General features: G+C 47.5%; 1 long non-coding RNA gene across 3 annotated transcripts in view; it reads left to right on the top strand.

Annotated features, from left to right (window-relative positions):
- The first annotated feature begins 489 nt into the window (after window positions 1-489).
- Window positions 490-15,707, top strand: part of LOC123573468 (uncharacterized) — a 34,286-nt gene continuing 19,068 nt past the window's right edge. The window contains exons 1-2 of one of the 3 annotated variants that reach the window (XR_010588445.1): window positions 490-616; window positions 3,799-4,942. This is a non-coding gene — a long non-coding RNA (uncharacterized lncRNA). Of the gene's footprint in view, window positions 639-3,798; window positions 4,943-15,707 lie in introns of those variants that run through there. The other 2 variants (XR_012416971.1, XR_012416969.1) reach the window with 2 other exon arrangements.

Genomic DNA, 15,707 nt, shown 5'->3' with positions numbered 1-15,707 from the left:
TGCCCCCTCCACCCAACACACACCCTCCAGCGCAGGGCGAGATGGGGGCCACCTGAAGCTGGGCCCTGAACTTCAAAGTTGGGAGAACCCGAGTCACTCATCCCAGCAAGGTGAGCTTCCAAGAAACCCCACTCCCACACTACCCCTGTCTTCCCATAGGTTGTCCCTGGGTCCTGCTAGAATCTCAGAGAGACATGGGACTATAAGTTATCCAAATTCTGGAATAGCCAGAACAAGTGAGTGAAATGCACCTTTGCCTGCCTGTGAAGGGCCAGCTTCCGCCCGGGCACCAGAGACACAAAGATGAATAGAATCCTTCCTGCTCCCAATGACCTCATTTACTAAGGAAGGAGAGAGACAGGAACTCACTGCTTAAGGGCTACGTTTATTCATTCCTCTATCCAGCAAATTCTTCAGGACTCCAGCTGTGTGCCCAGCATCATGCGAGAGCTGGGACTTTAATTTTCAGTAAGATCTGCTTTTTCCTTTAAGGAGTTTGCATCTAAGAAGGAAGCAGGCAGCACCGGAGCAGTTACCCCACAGTGCCGCGATCCTGGCGAGCGCATGAGCTACAGGAAACGCGAGGAGAGGATCCAACTCAGTCTGGAAGGCTCAGGTGTGCGGGAGACACAATGGAGGTTCGAAGGGGGTCGACTCTGCCTGGGAAGGGTGCCAGGAAGCTTCTGAGAAAGGCAGTGTGGGGGCAGCTGGAGCTAAATCTTGGAGTATGAAGAGGGGACAGCACACCCAAGGCAAGGAATGCAACCTGCCGGAACAGCGTGTGGGTGGATGCAGAGGTAGAGGGACGGGCCTGGAGGGATGTGAAGGCGTGATTGTGATGGGCCTGGTGTGCTTTGCTGAGGATTTTAATTTGACTTGGGAGCCACTGAGAGGTGGAAAGCATGAGAGTAACTCAATCAGATCATTCTGATTCTTCCACGTGGAAGGTAGCCCTGTAAGGCAGCGGAGGGTCTGGCGGAGAGAGACAGGCGGGAAACTGTGGCAGGAACCCAGGTGAGCCGGTCTGCGCGAGGATCTGAGGAGGCATGGACAGAGCTTTCTCCAAGAGCCTGCTCCTCGCGCTGAGCGACTGACTGTATCTGGTGTGTGTGTGTTGGGGGTGGGGTGTGTGTACGATGATGCTGGGATTCTTACACTGCGGCTGTCGTATCATCAGCAGCAAGGATGATGGCGCAGGAGACACTCAAGGTCATTGCCAGGGGGCACAAACACATGGAGAAAGTAACTCATCTTCTTTGAGAGCACCATGTGCCGCAGTATCATTCAATAGGACCTGTTTTTTTTTTTTTTTTTTTTTTTCTCCCCAAGACAGGATCTCTCTGTCCCCCAGGCTGGAGCACAGTGTACCATCGTAGCTCCCTGCAGCCTCAAACCTCTGGGCTCAAGCATTCCTGCTACTTCCAGCCTCCTAAGTAGCTAGGACTGTGTCCACCAGGCTGTGCTTGAACAGTGAGATTCAGGCATAGGCCACCACACGCAGCTAATTTTTAAATTGTTTTGTAAAGACAGGGCCTTGCTATGTTGCCCAGGCTCAATACAACCTTTCTATGGGACTTTTATTTGTTTAGTAAACTTTCTCTGCCTCTCTCTCTCTCTCTCTCTCTCTCTCTCTCGTTTTGCTTTTAACCCCAGAGGCCTAAGATTGAGTTGCTGATCTTCCTGTTTTTGGCCTGATCACACCCCTGAAAAGGCTCTTTTAACTCTCATTTCCTGCTCCAGCCCCCTCCTCCCATAGGCAGCTTGCTGCAGCCTGCTGTGGCTGATCCAAGGTGGGCCCAAGCAATGGCTGCATTTCTAGTAGGGGGAGTTCTCCTTGCCACAGGAGATCACATGCATACTCCCCAGGCTGAGCTCAGGAATGCAAACTCAGGTCAGCCTAACAGGGTGAGGCTGTCCCATAGGAAGCAACATTTAGAAAGAGTCATGCCGGATTGGATTCCAACCCTGCCGGGTGCAGATGGCTGGTCAGGAATGCCCCACAGCTGTCTTGGCCTCCCATGTGGACTGCTGAGGCTTCACATTTCCCCTCAGTAACACAGCTGGGGCACTGCAAGGGAGTAGGGTGGGGGAGCTGAATTGCAGGGGACTCACCTTCTGTGGGAGAAGATGGAAGGGAGGGGAGATAAAACCGCAGTTGACTATATTCTAAGCACAGTCCAGATGTTTAAATCCTTACTGACAACTTAAAAACAAACTAGGGGTGGGCCGGGCGTGGTGGCTCACGCCTGTAATCCCAGCCCTTTGGGAGGCCAAGGTGGGCAGATCATGAGGTCAGGAGGTCGAGACCATCCTAACTAACACGGTGAAACCTTGTCTCTACTAAAAATACAAAAAATTAGCTGGGCGTGGTGGCGGGCGCCTGTAGTCGCAGCTACTTGGAAGGCTGAGGGAGGAGAATGATGTGAACCCGGGAGGCAGAGCTTGCAGTGAGCCGAGATCATGCCACTGCACTCCAACCTGGGCGACAGAGCGAGACAATGTCTCAAAAAACAAAAACAAAAACAACAACAACAACAACAACAACAAAACAGGGGTTTACATTTTGGGATAAAACCAAACCAAACTCCTAAATGTTCCAAAGAGATGGTAAAGTGGTAAGAGGATAGTTTTGAAACCTATCATTGCATTTTGGTTTATGTGTCTGATTGAATGTTTTTTCTTGATAAAACTTAACTGAGTACTTAGTATATGCCAGGCACTGTGTTAAGAATGTGACCTCACTTTGGGAGGCTGAGGTGAGAGGATCGCTTGAGCCCAGGAGTTCAAGACTAGCCTGGGCTACATAGCGAAATCCCATTATTACAAAAAAATTTAAAAAATTAGCCAGGCGTGGTGGCACATGCCTGTAGTCATAGCTGCTTGGGAGGCTGAGGGGGGAGGATTGCCTGAGCTTGGGAAGTCAAGGTTGAAGTGAGCCGTGATTGCACCACTGCACTCCAGCGTGGGTTTAGGTTTTTATCAGATTGAGAGACTGAGCTAAGAGAGTAATGACACTTATTTCCTGCCTGCTTTACTGGGGTGTAGCGGAATGTGACGATAGTAGTACACAGTGCCTGGGCCTCCTCAAATAGTTCCTAGAGATGGGATAATGGCCACATGTCCTGAGCAAATCCAGGCAGGCTCTGGACAGTGCTGCAGATGCAGGGACAGGTCAAGTATTGCAGGGATGGCGGGTAGGGGAGGGGTGGTCCCTGAGGTGGCCTGTAGGGGTGACATCCCTGAGTGGAGCAGGCTGATGTGTCGGCACCTCCATTAAAGGCCACTTTTAGGGCAGCTGATAGGGAGGCTGTTGGAGGAAAAAATGGCTCGGAGGCTAGGGAAGGAGGGCACAGAGTAGAGTGGCTGGGAAAAGACCACAAAGGGTTTTGCTCAGCTTCTCCGCCAGATGCATTTATTTTCAGAGATGGCCTGCTAGAGGCTTCTCTTTTCTATGCACATCCTCTCGAGACACAGCCTAAAGCCACGATGCTCACTTCTGCTGTAGGGGATTTTGCAGGGCAGGCCTAGAAAGCGTCAGCTAGAGGCAACCTCTTTTCATTCTATTCTGATAATCACTTGCAAATTCCAATAGGCAATTAGAAAAAGCACCAAGATTGCGAGAGTGCTAACTTTTCCAGCATTTCCTTGGTAAAAAGCTCCCTGTGATTTTATGGGGAAGGGGCGGGACAAGCAGTGGCTGCATGGATCCCACCCAGCCGCTGCACCAGGCTGCGCCAGGAACCAGAGGGAAGCACGGTATGCGAGTGAAACGCACTCCTGTTTCAAAATGTTTTGCAGTGAGCTGTGCTGGGATCTCCGGTGTGAACTGCGCCCTAAGCACAGACTGAAGCAAGCTCCCTTACCCTTCTGACCCTGCTTCCTGCCTCTGCTTATCACCCGCCCTGGGTTCAGAGTGTGAGATGCCGGGGCTCTGTGACTCTTCACTTCCAACGGCTCCCTGCAGCCCGTGCCGGCCACCACTTCAGCACTGGTGAATGCTAAAGTGAACGAAAAGGAGATGGGACTCCAACTTTGTAGTGAAAACCACGCACTGTCTTATTCATGTGCACCCTGTCTAACCCGAACTATTTTTGATGAAGTGCTTCACCAAGATGTGGTTTGGGGGAGGGGTAGAACAGGAGAGGATGAGGAGTAGAGGAGAGCAGGACTCTTCCTCCTCCGCAGAAGGAAACCTGTGAAAACATGTGGGACCCCAGGCTACCGCTCAGTAGAGTCCTCGAGGTGTTTATATTTGCCCAGCGCTGCACTCATGACAGATTATTTTGCCTGCAGGGTCTTAACAACATTTGGTAGGTGGTCTTGTAAAGGAAAGCAAATATTTAAGGCTTTTCTCCTTGCCTCTCCCTAATTGTTTATGTGGGGAGAGAGGTACCAGTTGCTCCTGATAAGAGCAGGCCACAGCCCCAGGCAGCTGGCGCAGCACACGCCTCCGTGTGAGGAACTCTGGCCTGCTGTGGTGAGCACTGCACTGACGTCACTGCCCCCTGGGAGGAGGCTCCCAGTTAAGTGGGGAAAATGTATCTGAAAATGTCGAAGCAGATTGCTTCCATTGTCAGGGCATTTGAGGGAAACATCTATGAAATCGGTATAGCCCAGATGTCTTTATATGCACATGCTTAGCAAATCAGGATTTAACAGATGGCATGAATATATACACTTTGCATATCTAAAGATGCTTATACGATTAAATGTAAGTGATTTTGAATTTGTGTACCATACACATCTTGCAAAAGAAAAGCCAACCAATTACATGGTCCATGTTATGGTTTACATATGTGACCATCATTATAAATTATGTCTATCAGGCACTTACAGGGAGTTGAATTAGTTACTGTACAAAGCACACAGCCCTCTTTAGGAATTTATGATCCAGGGAAAACGGTGTTGCCTGCAAGGGAATTAAAGACTGTATCATCCGTAATAACAATTGAGATTCGTATATGGTTTTACAAGGTACAAAGTACTCTCAAAACATATCATATGATCTTCACAAAGGCTTGAGAAGGTTAAGTGTCTAGAGAAAGGTCATGCAGTTATTCAGAGATAGGCGGGTTCGTTACCAGGTTTTGGTCGGTTCTCGCCTGCCCCCAGTGCTGACATCTGTAGGCCCAGTCCAGCCCTGGGACTGGGCGGGTGTGAGGGGCCTTGACTGGGAATCTGGATGCAGAGGCCATGTTGTGTTTATGTGATAGACTCACTGTGATTTCTGTGGTGTGGAGAGTGGTGAGCGTGGGGTCGGGCACTCAAGAGAGCTGCAGCATGGATGGGCAAAGCTATGCTGCATCCATGGGGGGCTACCTTGAGGCCAAGTTTCCTTGGGGGCTGGGGCCAGGGATTTGCAACAGCCGGAGTCCCGCCAAGGATGTGGTTTCTGCAGGGAAAGCACTGCTTGGATGATTCCTTGTCCAGAGTTGTGCCCACCAGGTGGATGTGGTGGAGAACATGCTAGAGGGCTGGGTGGACAGTGTCAGCGGAGAGACGGGAGGAAGCAGCCGGTGCTGAGCAGGCGCAATGGGCCAGGCTCAATGCCAGGAAGCTGACATCACTTCACCTCCCCTTCTTTCATCAAACCTTTTGGCACCGTCTTCCACAGGTAAGGACACAGAGCTCAGATAGGCTGAAAATGGGTTCGAGCTTATAAGATCTGGTAAGTCAGAGCCAGACTCCGAGCCACCGGCTTCCTCTGAAGCCTGAGTTCCTACCCGCTCCGCTGGCTGTTTCCCGAGTACTGTGGGCACATGAGGCCAGAGATCTCAGAATTCAGCTGCACTGGAATCCCCCGGAGGGCTGGCTGAAATGCAGATTGCGTGCTGCCACCGAGTGGCTTACTCCCTAGGGTCCAGTGGGCCCGAGAATCTGCATTTCTAACTAGCGTTCAGGCGCTGCTGCTGCTGCTGCTGCTGCTGCTGGTAGGGGGTATCCACTTTAGGGACCACTGCTTGAGGCTGGGAGTCTGGCTGGGGCAGGGGACACTGAGGTCTCGTTCTGATTCCCCTGGGACCTGAGTGAGCTCCCCTGAGCCTGCTGGTTATCTCAGCATTCCCATTCTGCCTGTTCGTGTCTCGAGGTGCATGGGGTGCGGAGAGGTCTCTTTTCAGAAGTGCATGTTGCCCAGCCACAGGAGCTATGTCTTTTCATTTGTTTGTTTTTGAGACAGCGTCTCACTCTGTGTCCCAGGCTGGAGTGCAGCGGCACAATTACATTTCACTGGAGCCTCAACTTCCAGAGCTCAAGCCGTCCCCCCACCTCCTCCTCTCAAGTAGCTGGGACTATAGATGCAAGATGCAGCCCAGATAATTTTTAAATTTTTTATAGAGAGGAGGACTCACTTTGTTGCTCAGGCTGGTCTAGTACTCCTGAGCTCAAGTGATCCTCCTACCTCGGCCTCCCGAAGTGATGAGACTATAGGCGGGAGCCACTCTGCCCAGCCAGGAACTATGACCTAAGCTTCCCCTTGTTAACCTGTGCCAGGCACACAGTGACTGCTCAGTGAAGAGTTAGCATCTCACGGGCTTGCCTAACACCCTCAGTGGCCTCAGATCCCTCAGTCATGAACCCCTGCTGCCATCCTGCATGGATGCTGCCTTTGTTATGGGGCCAGGATGTCTCCATTCTTGTCCACGGAGCTCCACTATTTAGGATACAGGTCTCTTTCTGGAATTTTAGAACTCCATCTATATTCAATAAAATATTTTTGAATTTATGATCATTCAGCTAGGACTGCCCCCAGGCCTGCCTCCTTGCTGAGTTCTGGGCCCCATTTCTCCCAGTGGGAGCAGGGCTCGGTCAGCATCAGCAGCAGTTCCTGAATGAGGGAATTACAAGCTTTGCTGCTCTGTGGGGTGTAGCCTCACCCCGTGGGTCTGGAGCAGGGTACCAGTGCCAGTCCCAGGTTTCTGTGCGTGGGAAGACACTTTCTATAACATCAACTCTGTGGGTGAATTTGGAGGAGAAAAGTATGTTTTAAAAATTTCTGCCAAAGCAGATAGACATTTTATAGATTAGAAGTAAAATCTGCATGATTTTTTAAGATAGGAATTTAGATGTGAAGGAAATGTGCTTTTGAATGGGGCCAGTCTCCTCGGGGTAACACCATCACTCTTCTGAGCCTGTACGGTCATTTCTGTGGAAAAGTTTGAAACTTAATGATGAAGAATAAGCAAAGCAATGAAGCTGCAAGCAGTGACCATCTTACCATCTTGATATTGAGCCTTTATGTACATATCAGCTGCAGATTTTATGGAAGAGAAAGAAGTTGACAGGGAGCAAAAGTTGTGTGTGACGAACAGTGGTCCTAGAGCTACCGTGTGGGCAGGCAATGGATCTGTCCGAACAACTGCTGTCACTAGCCTTCAGTCATCAACATCAAGAAGTCAACACTTGTTCACAGCCTCAGTATTCGTAAGGGTCTGTGTTGCCAAAGGAGGTTACAATGACCCCCTTTCCCAACTGCCCTTTTTGTGGCATCACTTTGCCAGTTGGTCTGTGACTTGCTTTGGCCAGTAAGTTACAGCAGAAATTCTCCCTTAAGTTGTAGCTTCTATTCTCTCTCTGTCTTGGGAGCTATCTGGAAGCTCCCTGAACCCTGTCCTCTTGGATTTTTACAGAAGCTGTGTTACACAGGCATGATTAAACCATGTAGAAATGTGACTGGACCAAAAGCACATGATCGAAATCCAACAAGGCCTGTCTGTTCAGACTTTTCTTATCTCTCTGTGCAGGATTCCTTCCTCTAGGATATGGGGCAGGATCCCCTCTGGAATAAGGGTTTTGACCCACCGTCAGATTCGAGTCTTGCCTTGGGCAGGTGAAAGAAGGACAGGAGGTCAGAGAGAGAGATTCTGTTTCATGAGGCCTGCATCTGAGGGCTAAAGCACCCCAACACTGCAACGAAAGACCGTGATAAGGGCTATGGAGGTTATGACTAGGAACTGTTGATAGGTGTGTGTGTGTGTATATATTCCTATATATATATAGAATATTCTATATATATTCTATATATATTCTCTCTATATATATTCTATATATATATTCTCTCTCTATATATATATTCTCTCTCTCTCTCTCTATATATATATTCAGTCATAATCATAACATCACACCTGGGTTGTATCTCATGTTCCCATTTAGCAGCTTCTTTCTTTTTCCTTTCTTTTTTTTCTTTTCTTTTCTTTTCATTTTTCTGAGACAGGGTTTCACTCTGTCACCCAGGGTGGAGTGCAATGACGCAATCTCGGTTCCGCAACTCCGCCTCCCAGGTTCAAGCAATTCTCAGGCCTCAGCTACCTGAATAGCTGGGATTACAGGCGTGTGCCACCACACCTGGCTAATATTAGTAAAGATGCGATTTCACCACATTAGCCAGACTGATCTCTAACTCCTGACCTCAAGGGATCTGCCCACTTCTGACTCCCAAAATGCTGGGATTACAGATGTGAGCCACCATGCCAGGCAGCGGCTTCTTTCTTGATGAACTGTTTCTTCTTTCTTTCTTTCTTTCTTTCTTTTTTTCTTTCTTTCTTTCTTTCTTTCTTTCTTTCTTTCTTTCTTTCTTTCTTTCTTTCTTTCTTTCTTTCTTCTTTCTTTCTTTCTCTCTCTTCTTTTCTTTTCTTTTTTTGCGGTGGAGTCTCACTCTGTCGCCAAGGCTGGAGTACAGTGGCACGTAGGTTCACTGAAGCCTCTGCCTCCCGGGTTCAAGCAATTCTCCTGCCTCAGTCTCCCAAGTAGCTGGGATTACAGGCATGAACCACCACAGCTGGCCTGTTTCTACTATTTTTCTTTTTGTGTATAATTCACTATTCTTTTTAAAATGATATCAATATCAGCAACCCTTGGGAAAGGAGCAGGGTACGATTCCTCCTCTGACCGAGCAGCACCTGTTGGAGGAGTTTATACTCACACCTCCTTGTGTCTTGTTCGGCTCTCTGCTCTGCAGAGCAATACAGACTCTGACTGGACTCTTAGAAACAGCAAGCTTAGGCTGACTGCCCACGTCCCACCTTGCAGGGCTCCAGCTGCCAGGATGTCCCAGCTGTGTTCCTCTTATTTAACCAAGCTTAGCCCTACGGTGGCATCCCAGCCAGGCGTGGTGGCTGTTCCTTCACTCCTCCTGCTCCTTGTGACATTATGGCTCAAATGAACCTTTAATTTGCTTTTCATTCTCCGTTCCCCTCCATCTTTCTCTCCTGCTCTTTCTTCTGACCTCCCCAGATAGCCATTTTTTTCCTAATTCTTCACACTTCTTTTAACCCATAGGTATTTTTGGAGCACCTGCAATGGGTGAGGTGCTATGTTTGGCCCTGGGGACACAGAGGTGACCTAGGTCTGCTCCCAGCCCCAGGGAATGTGCCACCTAGTGAGGGGAAACAAACCAACAGAAAAGAAATATTCAAATGAATAAAATAATTGCAATGGTGGTAAGTGTCATGAAGGAAATAAACGAGGAGCAAGCTGTGTCATTTTAACCGAGGCCTGAGGTAGCTAATGAGTTGGTCACTGAAGGAGGGCTGAGATGGGTCAGAGGAAGCCACGGGGCATAGTCTTGACCTTTTCGGCTTTCATCCTTCGTCTGTGGACATTGCTGACTGTCCTCTGCTCTCCAATTCAGGCTTGGCCAGACTTGTCCATGTCCTAAATCTCAGACCCTCATAGCAAACTGGTGGACGACAAGGCTGGCCTTTAAAATCTAATCACTTGAAGCTGGTCCCAGGAGACTCCCACGGAGAATAATATTGATTACAATTTATTTGCTTGAAATATTTTTTATTGCTATACTTTTTTTTTTTTTTTTTTAACAAAATAGATACATTTGTGTAGAAGGCTGGGCATAATGGCTCATGCCTGTAATCCCAGCACTTTGGGAGGCCAAGGTGGGTGAATCGCTTGAGGTCAAGAGTTCGAGACCAGCCTAGCCAATGTGGCAAAACCTCTTCTCTATTAAAAATACAAAAATTAGCCAGGCATGGTGGCGCATGCCTGTAATCCCAGCTGCTCAGGAGGCTGAGGCCAGAGAATTGCTTGGACCCAGGACATGGAGGCTGCAGTGAGCCGAGATCACATAATTGCACTCCAGCCTGGGTGACGGAGTGAGACTCTGTCTAAAACATAAAAAAAAAAAAATTTGTGTAGAAAAAAATTATAGCAAAAGGAAGACATCAAAATATCCATAATCCTACCACTCTGATATAATTATTTTTACACTTCTGGTTATCTTCTTTCAGAACTTTTCTTATGCATGCATACATGTGCATAAATAAAACGGACAAAACCGTGTGTCTATTCACTTAATAATGTATCTTGGCCATCTTTCCATTACCTGCCACATCATTTGTTCACAGCAATATCACTTTTTGCATCCTAGTTTTAACTGATCTTATTGCTAGGCATTCGGGTTATTTGCTATTCCAAACAACATTTTAATTAAATGTCTCTGTAGCTGAACCTTTGTGCACACTTCTAATATTGATTATTGAGTCAAAGCAGTTGCCCACAGTTATGAATTCGAGCACGGATCTTGGCTAGTTCTTTAAAAACACATGAGCTCTCCACAACCTCCACTGCTATCTGGAGCAGACAGGGACACTTGCAAGGACACGGGCTGTGTCCTCCCCACATGTGTGAGATGGGTATGTGTCCACTCATCATTTCTGCAGTTGGATTGCTGACACTAATGAGCTTTTTTCCTAGATCAAGGCATCAGGACCAAGAGAGAAGAAAATATTTCAGGGACTGAGCATTAACGGTCATAGGTGTTCATTTGGAGAGAAAAAACTGAAGGAAACCTGGGTGGTCAGAAAACTCTAAAACCACCATATTTGTAGTTTTATTTTTTAAAACCTCACTCCCCAAAATCCCAAAGCATTTTACATCTGCTGAGTCTATTTTAATGGAGAGGAAAAGTGAGAAGTCTAAACTTTCTCCTAATTGATTTTTGGCTGCTGTGTCTATGAGAGACATGAAAACACTGTTCTTTGCAGATTTATTTCTTTTTATATTAGGGCAAATTTGGGCCTATTTATTTCTGTTTCCCTGGTGGTTTGATAATTATGATCAGTAAGAGTATTGCAAGTGGAGGGTAGGTGAGTGCATTACAGAAATCATTAGCCATCATTAGCTACATAACCATCCCCAATAATCTGGTATATGGTGGCCCAAAGAGGAAGACGAACTCCAAACACCAAAGAAAAGAATGTCACTCAAAGGCCAAATGGCCCAGGTGAGCCTGGAATGGAAAGAGCCGTCGTTTATGTCGCTAATCTACTAAAGCTCCCCAGGATTGGGAATTCATACAATGAAGAGAGGAATGAAACAGTCCAACATTAAAACAACTTTGCTGGCGAGTGCTTTTAATTCAAGCTGGGCCATTGTAGCAGGTTGTCAGAGACTCTCAAGGTCACACAACAGTACTTGAACTGAGAACCTACTTCCACTAACTGTGGGGTGCATGTGAGCGACTCAGCTCGCCCCGACTCTCTCTCGGGCCAGGTCTGCACTGGAGCGGGTAGGCGGATGAGGAGAAAGACATTTCTCAACAGCTGCCTCTCTCAGCCTCCCTCCTCCTCCTCATTATTCCTAGAAATGACAACAAACGTTGCCTGTTTTGCGAAAGGGCTGCCCAGCTGCTTAATTTGCAAATGAGAAAAGATAAGCGCATTCTTTCTCATTTTGGAACTGGAGAAGAGGAAAGCAGGAGTTCAGTATTTTCAACAGGAGACCAGATCCTGTGGAGGCCACCCTAGAAATGGTCAGGCTCCACGGGGCCTGATGGCCCTTCTGATTCTTTATTGCTCAGTAACAAACCACCTAAAACTTAGTGGCTTAAGAACACAACATTCAGTTTGCTTGCAAATCTGCAATTTGGGCAGAGTTCAACAAGGACAGCTTCTTTGTCTCTACACCATGGATAGAGGCTGAGGATGACTAGTCCTGGGGCTGCAGTCATCTCTGGGCTCCCTTGTTCAACATGACTGGATTGTTTCTGGGGCATCCCACTTGGGCCATCAGCTAGAACCATTATAGGGGCCCCTCCCTGTGGCTGCTGGGCTACTTCATATCATGATGGCTGGATTCCAGGAGACAGGAAATAGCAGCCACCAGCTTCTTCAGGAAGCATCCCCTTCTGCTGTACTCAAGTGGCCAAGGAGCCTCAGAGAGCTGGGACTCATGAGGGTCACAGGTAGACCTCCCACTCTCAGTGGAAAGGCTGTAAGAGATATCGGGCCTTGTTTTATAGTGGTCACAGTGGTTTATCTTTCAGTTGTAGAATCACAGCATTTACTTCTTAGAAGTCATTGAGGCCATTTACAATGAACCTCCACACTTTGCAGGAACCTTGTCTGTAGCATGCTAGCATAAGTTAGTTGTGGTCTGCCCTGAACTGGGAGATCGTGTGATCATCACAGAGCCATCCTACAGCAAGGAGGACTCGGAGGCATTAGGCGCAGAGCAAGAACATGAGAAAGGCCCTTCCTTGAGGCTCTTGAGCCCCTGGCTAGATCCCTGGCAGGACTATTGGGAGCAGCCTCCACCTTTTCTGTGTCTTTCAGAACGGTTCAGATGCAGAGGAGGTGCTACATTCATAAGAAAGTGCTACATTCATAAGAAAGTGCTACATTCATAAGAAAGTGCTACATTCTGGAAGCTCTGTGAACCTCATTCTTTTGGGTCTTTAGGGAAATTTTACTATGCAGGCATAATTGATTTCATCATTGGCCATGGTGATTAACTCGATCTCCAGCCCCTCTCCCTTCCCCAAAAGGTAGGGGTGGGAATGAAAATTCCAACCCTCTAAGTACATGGTTGGGTCTTCTGGCAACTGGTCCCCCATCCTTTGGGCTTTTCAAAAATCACCTCATGAACAGAAACAGTGGGATTGGAAGGGACTTGTTATGAATAACAAAAGGTGTTCCTTTCACCTTTATTGCTCTTATCTCATAGGAAATTCCAAATGTTTTAGAAGCTCTACACCAGGAACTGGGATGAAGACCAAATATATTTCTCATTATAAGTCACAGCATCACAAGGCATTTAAAAATGTAGTGTATTGGTAGGGAATTTGAGGTAGAGTAAGTCCAATTGGTTTTGAGATGATCACCGTTGGACGGAGAGTTTACTACTCACAGCTCCTAGAGGAAGGAGCATGCCCTGAATGGGGTGGGGGCACCAAAGAGGATTGGTCAGGCGGCAGATGGAGCGAGGGAAAAACAAGGGCAAGAATCTTTAGTGTGGTTTCCATGGAAAGTAATGGATGACTCAGTGTAGGCTTAAGAATCGCTAGTTTGAATAATTTCGATGGACTCTGGGGCATAGGGGCTGTCCCTAATTGTCTGATACCTGGCTCCAAGGTGATTAAGACAGGTGGATATGATCCAGCGTCCCCAGTAAAGAAGACAGTGTGGGTGTGGGCTCTGGATTGGTTGGTTTGTTGTGAAAGGTGTGCTTACAGACAAGTTGTTTATTACTGCTAAGAACTGAGTAACCTGACAGGGGCAGTTCCTCCATGGTCAGCAAGACCCCAGGTATCACAGCATCCGAATACAGAAAATAAGACATGGGTAATACAGCTGGTGACTAGGAAACACATTTTATGTTTTTATCTCTAGTGTCTGATCTTAGCAGTCTACATAACTATTATGGAATAATTCTAAGTCAGTGTTTCTCAAAATGGGGCCTACAGAGCATTTATATCAGACTCATTTGATGAGCTTGTGAAACATGCAGATCCCTGGGCCCCTGCCATAGACATGACATCTCAGCATCTCTGGAGATGCTGGGTCCTGGAAATCCGTATATTGGCAAGTTCCCTGTGTAAGTCCTGTGTCCACTCTGCCTTGAGAACTGCTGTAGTGTCTTACCGATGTCTTCTCCATGCTGGCCCATCAGTCAGCTCTGAGTTCAGAGGAAGGTTTAGTTGAACTCCCAGGAATTTGAGCAACTTTCCCAAATGGAAAGCACCAGTCTCTCATCTCCACACCCCTGGCTCAGTTGGAGAGAATTACTTCTGAAACTGTCAGGGGCTTCCTAGAGCACTGAGACAGAAACAACTTTCCTGTCTTAGTTAAGGCAGGTGGGGGAGTGGGTGATGGAGAAAGAGAACTCTAGTCTGAGCAGCCAAACAGTGAGGGAAGTTAGGGCTGAAGGGCAGCAGGGGTCATAGGGGGTCCACACAAACTGCTATGACCTGGTTATATAGCTGGGGCCAATAAGCAGTCCAGATAGGAGCACTGGAGTAAGGAATTGGGTACCTGGAGTAATTTCCTTGGAAGAGTTTGTTCTACTTGTTTTGGCAATCTTTTCCAAGGCTGAATTGCCTACCTCCAAGGTTGAACTTACTATTATCTCCTTTAAAGGTTCAGAAGGGACTTCAATGGAGGAATTCTGTAGTCTGAGCTCTGTTCCTTTCTGCACAATTCTCTGGCCCTCCTGAAGCTTCTGTGAGTTACCCACTAACCTTTGATAAGTCCTTGTAACTTGATTAGCTCTAGTGGGTTCTGCTGTCTGCAACAAAGAACCCAGCCTGCTACCCATCCAATGAGCTGGCTACGGGGATTATTAAGCAGACTCCAAACCATGTGAGACCCATCCACGTGCCTCTTACATCGTGACTTTGAACACAGCTCCTGCTCTCTCCATGCATTGATTTTTCCCCTTCACTGCCCTCAAGGAGGGACCTACACTAGTTTTAAAGAGCCCTATCCAGTGCTCTGGACTGGAAGTTGCTAAGAAAGTTCAAAGTTTTGAATGTTGATTAGTGAAGACAACAGGACTCAGACCTTTACGTTCCTTGTAATCTTCCCCTCAAAGCAATCTTCCTAATTGCTTTGAATTCCCGTCCTTTGTTGTGCTAGCCTGGCTGTGTCTAATTTTCTAGAGGCCTAGGTCACTCTGCTGCCCAGACCCACCATTCAAGTGCAAATGATGGACTGGAGGTGTCAAAGACATCTGGGTCTACAAGAATAAAGTTAGAAAACAATGGAGAAAAAAACTCTCCATCACCACAAGCCCACAGCAGTCCCAGTGGGGACCCTCAGTAACACACCATATGCCAGCCCTACCAGCTCTCTGTAGTCTTAACCTCGAATTTTAATATTAAAATTAGCAGCTCAGCTTATTTAAAACTTGAGAAGTCTGTGCTTTTTCCAGTTCTGTTAAAAGCAAATGAGCATTTTCCTTTTAGTCGTGTTTAGACAGTGGTATAAATGGATCTGTCAGTCGGATGACACAAAACATGCAGCCTGTTTCTCTCTAGATGATGATAATGATGGTGAGAATGATAATGAGGATTGATGGCCATGGAGCTGTCTTGTCTTGGCTCCTCCTCCCTAGGGTTGTAAGGGTTTGCAGAGGAACATTTCTTCTTAGTGAGGGAGGAGCTTGGTGGGGTAGGTATTAGAGACACAGGATTTGAGCTCTTCAAAGAGGGCTGCTTGTTCTCTTTGGAACACTACCTAGGAAAAGCTGGAATTGGTGATGGTGGCACAAAAATCTCTACTCCATTCACATTCTCAGGGATTTGGGTGAACCCACCACTTGCATCAGGGCTGCCAAGGAGGATCCAGGGCGGGTGACACAGAAAACCAGGTTCTGATTTGGGCACCATGTCCAGGCCTAGGAGTCCTGAACTGCACATCACCCTAGTTGCAGTCTTCTTCCATTGTTTCTTCTCCATCCTGCCCCACTGTGGCACT

The sequence above is a fragment of the Macaca fascicularis genome, chromosome 1 (assembly GCF_037993035.2).
Source record: "Macaca fascicularis isolate 582-1 chromosome 1, T2T-MFA8v1.1".
In the NCBI taxonomy this organism is placed as follows: domain Eukaryota; kingdom Metazoa; phylum Chordata; class Mammalia; order Primates; family Cercopithecidae; genus Macaca; species Macaca fascicularis.
Note: the sequence above shows the minus strand (reverse complement) of the source record. Positions and strands in the feature narration are given on the sequence as shown.